General features: G+C 47.7%; 2 non-coding genes across 2 annotated transcripts; both read right to left on the reverse strand.

The window, feature by feature from the left end:
• Window positions 1–954: 954 nt before the first annotated feature.
• On the reverse strand, window positions 955–1061 carry LOC122925256. The gene has a single exon (XR_006387572.1). It is a non-coding gene; the product is annotated as a U6 spliceosomal RNA (small nuclear RNA).
• A 4196-nt stretch (window positions 1062–5257) lies between these two features.
• LOC122925257 lies at window positions 5258–5364 on the reverse strand. The gene has a single exon (XR_006387573.1). It is a non-coding gene; the product is annotated as a U6 spliceosomal RNA (small nuclear RNA).
• Window positions 5365–5616: the final 252 nt, after the last annotated feature.

A 5616-nucleotide genomic window follows, 5' to 3' on the forward strand; every position in this document is an offset into this window, starting at 1 on the left:
CTCTGACTCCTGTGGGTCAGCTGCCAATTACACCAAGACTACTCCAGGAGGTAGCAGCATCGAGGGAGGCGCTAAGGAGGCTTGTCCACGTTGAGGCCTTGTATTGGATGCCCCCCACCCTATGTTTTGATCCGCTCAACGGGAGGATGCAGAAGCGGCCGTGCGGGGATCAGGGTAAGTAGTGCGCAGGCATTAGGGGGGACATTATAGGGGTTGGATAACCCCTTTAAGTTTCACCCAAAGCCAAAGTGGTTAGTTGGCACAGTTGGTCCACGCCTGTCCCGATAACACAAGTCCTCCAACAACTTGGCATAGACCTCCATTGAATGTATACGTCCTTAGCGTATACCTTGAAGAGAAGCCGGGATTGTATCAAGCTTGTATGACAGTTTTCCGGTGTACAAAAGTTGCCACTTTTTGTGTAAGCCCTGTTCCGTGCAAAAAGTTTCCACAGTGCCCTCTGGAGGACCCACACCCAGGGCTGACGTGTTGTGCATGTCCGTCCTGCGGTGTCTAGTAATGTAGATCAGCCCTCTTCCAGTGACTGGCATTTATGTTCAGTGCCAGATATACATGTGTGGGTAGGACTGGCACTGCATGCCCTTCTTTCTGTTACAGGTGGGGGGTAGTTATGGTCAGACCCTCAACAATCGCACATTGCTAGCCTACCCTAAAACATATAAACTTGATGTAAACAATAGCTCTCTTTCTGATGATGCGCTGATATTTCCTATAAGACAGCAGTTCTTCTTCAGATAAGCAGCATCAAAGATAACAGGCAGCCGCTTATCACCCTCTGTCTATGGCGACAAACATACTAGACTGCAGACTTATATTATCTAGAATGTATGAAATGTCTGACAAAAGTGACATAAATGGATTCGACATTAAAACACTGCTGTGCAATAAAAAATCTGCCTACGTAAAAGAAAAGAAGATATAAGATGCGGGAGACAAAATATGGAACGCTTCACGAATTTGCGTGTCATCCTTGCGCAGGGGCCATGCTAATCTTCTCTGTATCGTTCCAATTTTAGTATATGTGCTGCCGAAGCGAGCACAAGCCTACAGGTGGCGCTCTACCTATATATAGTCCCTCACAGTGTATAATTTTATATTAAGGCGACAAAGTAATGTTTTCCTCTGTTAATCTCTACGGCCTTTCTTGTTTATTACACTGTGCGAAATGTTTTATGTAATTCACTTTTACTACGGTACTAAAGATGCCATACGTTCCGTTCCGTGTGCTGTCTCTCCTGCAATGCATCCTGGGAGCGAGTGATATGCAAAATTCTCTGAGGTCATCGGGAAGCGACGCCGCTCAGCCTCAGGCTGCTGGTTGGTACGTTCCGTACCTTTGTGGGGTCATTACCGGGGTCCAGAAATCGTGGGGTTCGGTACGAACCCGAACTTTACAGCTCGGGTTCGCTCAACCCTACCCTTAACCCAAAGAACAATTCAACAATGTGACTTGGTTTAAAGGCCGTAGCGGCAATTTTTTAACCACCAATAATTACCATGCATTATACATATACCTTGTAACCATTGTAACATTAATACATGTAAACTTTTTCCTCACTTACTGCCCCCGAATACTCCTACATGAGGTGAAGGGATCCTAGAAGGCAATCCGAGTAAACCATATTGGTCCCCCCTCGCGAACCTCTACTTATGATCCAGATTTTTAACCCAACTTTACCCTCGGTCACACTCTCCGACCCAAGGGCACCAACTCCTGGAAATTATACCCCTGCCAGGCTATTAGCCCAAACAGGATCCCCCAGCTTTCCATTCACCACAACCTCCTAGATGCACGCCGAAAAAGAGATCGAGCCATGCACCTATTCCAAGTTTTGCCTCCCAGGATCCCTCTTCTTTCTGCCCGCTACGACGATAGCAATATACTAAAATACCCCCCAACTATAATAAAGTACACCGGAGGGTGGGTGGGTAACTCCAGCTCCACGTTTTTAAAACTCACCAAGCCCCTCCCCTCACCGCCTTAAATCCCCGGCGCGAAAATGCAGCTCCACCCATCTCTCCTCCCCTACCACACTCCTTACAACCTAAGCTTGACCCTTTACGCCACTACCTTCCACCATAGTCAAGCCGCATTTCGCTACGGCTGCGCCCCGCTCCATTGCTTTTCATATGTTTACAGTCTGAGCACCACCTTAACAAAGTGACGCGGTTTATACAGGGACGCCTTGACAATTCTTTGATGGGACACACACTATGTCGCTCGCTTCTATTTCTTATATGACTGGACTATCCTAAGAAAAGGTCGTCAATATCACATCTGGTGGGGGTCCGACACCCGGGACCCCCACTGATCAGCTGTTAGAAGAGGCTGGGTGCTCCATGCTGCCTCTTCCTTACCCAGTGACTAGGGTGGCCAGACGTCCGGCTTTCAGGCTCCCTGTGCTCCATCTGACGCAGGGCCTGGGCGGACGCTGGGGTGTCCTTTTCAGTGGCCCCACGCTCAGACAGCAACATTGCAATACGAGTATGAGCTGCAGCGACAAATTAACTGACTGAGGCTCCTCTTACCCCCGGTCACTAGAGCCTGAGATGTGTCACGCTGAGGGTGAGAGAAGCACTCCTGGCCTGTGCGGCTCACCTTCAGGTCTTCCAGTACTTGTTTTCTTTGGTTATAAGGTCCAGCTTTTTGGGGTGAAGCAAGTGGCCACCCTACCAGTGACATCACTGTACATCAATCACGTGGCCTAGTTGCAGCTCAGCCCCATTTAAGTCAATGATTTCAATGAGGCTGAGCTGCAGTACCAAGCACTGCCACTATACAATGTACGGCGCTGTCCTTGGAAAGCTTCCGGGAGCCTGCACTGCTCACCACAGCTGCTCCCTGAAACAGCTGATCAGCGGGGCTCCAGGACTCGGACACACGTGATGTGATAATCGTGACCTATTCTGAGGTAAGTCATCATTATCTTTTCCAGGATAACCCCTTTAAGGGGGGAAGCTGTCAATGAGACCACCGGCTACAGGGCGCATTTCACGAATACATTGGACTTCTTCACAGCACTCGCATCAAGTTGCAACTATTAAGCCCCTTTCACACGAGTGACTTTTCTGCGCGGATGCAATGCATGAAGTGAACGCATAGCACCCGCACTGAATCCTGACCCATTCATTTCAATGGGTCTGTGCACATTTTATTCATGTGCCATTTCTGCGTTGTGCGAGAAACAAAGCATGTTCTATGTTCTACGTTTTTCACACAGCCCATGGCCCATAAAAGTGAATGGGGCTTCAGCAGAAAACGCATTTCATCCGGATGTAACCTGGCTGCAGTCTGGGTGCAATGCGTTTTTCACTGATGGTTGCTAGGAGATGTTTGTAAATCTTTTGGGGGGTTTTCACGCACATTAAAAACGGATTAAACCTGAAAAAAACTGTCAAACTAAAAGAAATTGAAGACAAAACTGACTGAATTGGCTTGCGAAATGGTGCGAGTTTGACTGAACGCATCCTGAGAGAATCCATATCGTTCGTGGGAAAGAGGCCTTAAACTGAGTTTAGGGAAACCACACCACATCACATCAGAGTGCCTGTCCATGCTGAAGTAGTTGTCAGGTTGGCAAAATGATACCAATCAAAGTGTCAGCTCTTCTCACAAAAGGCAAGTTGTTGCACGAAGTCGGCCTTCCCTTCCAACCTGTGGCATGGACGTGTCCTCTGTCTCCTTCTTGCCGTCGGCGTCTCCCGTGAATACTGCAGGTCACAGCCTACATCCAATTACTGAGGGTGTATTCACACACCTAATATCTGCCTCTTATTCCACAGCGGAAAACGGGCATTTCCAGCTGCTGAATCCACAGCCAAAGATCACCAACAGTTTTCCCATTGACTTTAATGTTAAAAGCTCCACCTTGTGGACACAGTGTCAAATGGCAGAGGGTTCTTTCTGTAGCTGATTTGAAAAATGCTTCAGAAGTGACGTTTCTTCTTGGAACTAGATTCGATTGTGGGTTTCATAGAAGTCAGTGGGGGAGCAGAAGACAAAATGAAGACAGCTTCATTTTAGAGATAAGTGTCAGTCCCCGAGGTGGGACCCGCACCTATCAGACAATAGGGGCATATCCTAGCCATATACCGCCATTGTCTGAGATGGGAATACCCCTTTAAGTTTCCTAGACTCTGGCATAAGGTGATATTTTCTGTCTGATGCCTAGCTGCCAGCCCTGACCTTGGACTTCATTCTTGGATACGTGTGTATGCAGCCAGCCCCGACCTCGGCCTGTCTCCTGATTATTACCTGACCCCTTGGTGCATTGCATTGGTGTCTCTGACTCCTGTGGGTCAGCTGCCAATTACACAGAGACTACTCCAGGAGGTAGCAGCATCGAGGGAGGCGCTAAGGAGGCTTGTCCACGTTGAGGCCTTGTATTGGATGCCCCCCACCCTATGTTTTGATCCGCTCAACAGGAGGATACAGCAGCGGCCGTGCGGGGATCAGGGTAATAGTGTGCAGGCATTAAGCGGGACATTATAGGGGTTGGATAACCCCTTTAAGTTTCACCCAAAGCCAAAGTGGTTAGTTGGCACAGTTGGTCCACGCCTGTCCCGATAACACAAGTCCTCCAACAACTTGGCATAGACCTCCATTGAATGTATACGTCCTTAGCGTATACCTTGAAGAGAAGCCGGGATTGTATCAAGCTTGTATGACAGTTTTCCGGTGTACAAAAGTTGCCACTTTTTGTGTAAGCCCTGTTCCGTGCAAAAAGTTTCCACAGTGCCCTCTGGAGGACCCACACCCAGGGCTGACGTGTTGTGCATGTCCGTCCTGCGGTGTCTAGTAATGTAGATCAGCCCTCTTCCAGTGACTGGCATTTATGTACAGTGCCAGATATACATGTGTGGGTAGGACTGGCACTGCATGCCCTTCTTTCTGTTACAGGTGCGGGGTAGTGATGGTCAGACCCTCACCAATCGCACATTGCTAGCCTACCCTAAAACATATAAACTTGATGTAAACAATAGCTCTCTTTCTGATGATGCGCTGATATTTCCTATAAGACAGCAGTTCTTCTTCAGATAAGCGGCATCAAAGATAACAGGCAGCCGCTTATCACCCTCTGTCTATGGCGACAAACATACTAGACTGCAGACTTATATTATCTAGAATGTATGAAATGTCTGACAAAAGTGACATAAATGGATTCGACATTAAAACACTGCTGTGCAATAAAAAATCTGCCTACGTAAAAGAAAAGAAGATATAAGATGCGGGAGACAAAATATGGAACGCTTCACGAATTTGCGTGTCATCCTTGCGCAGGGGCCATGCTAATCTTCTCTGTATCGTTCCAATTTTAGTATATGTGCTGCCGAAGCGAGCACAAACCTGGAGGTGGCGCTCTACCTATATATAGTCCCTCACAGAGTATAATTTTATATTAAGGCGACAAGGTAATGTTTTCCTCTGTTAATCTCTACGGCCTTTCTTGTTTATTACACTGTGCGAAATGTTTTATGTAATTCACTTTTACTACGTTACTAAAGATGCCATACGTTCCGTGTGCTGTCTCTCCTGCAATGCATCCTGGGAGCGAGTGATATGCAAAATTCTATGAGGTCATCGGGAAGCGACGC

This window comes from Bufo gargarizans, chromosome 1 (assembly GCF_014858855.1).
Source record: "Bufo gargarizans isolate SCDJY-AF-19 chromosome 1, ASM1485885v1, whole genome shotgun sequence".
NCBI classification, from domain to species: domain Eukaryota; kingdom Metazoa; phylum Chordata; class Amphibia; order Anura; family Bufonidae; genus Bufo; species Bufo gargarizans.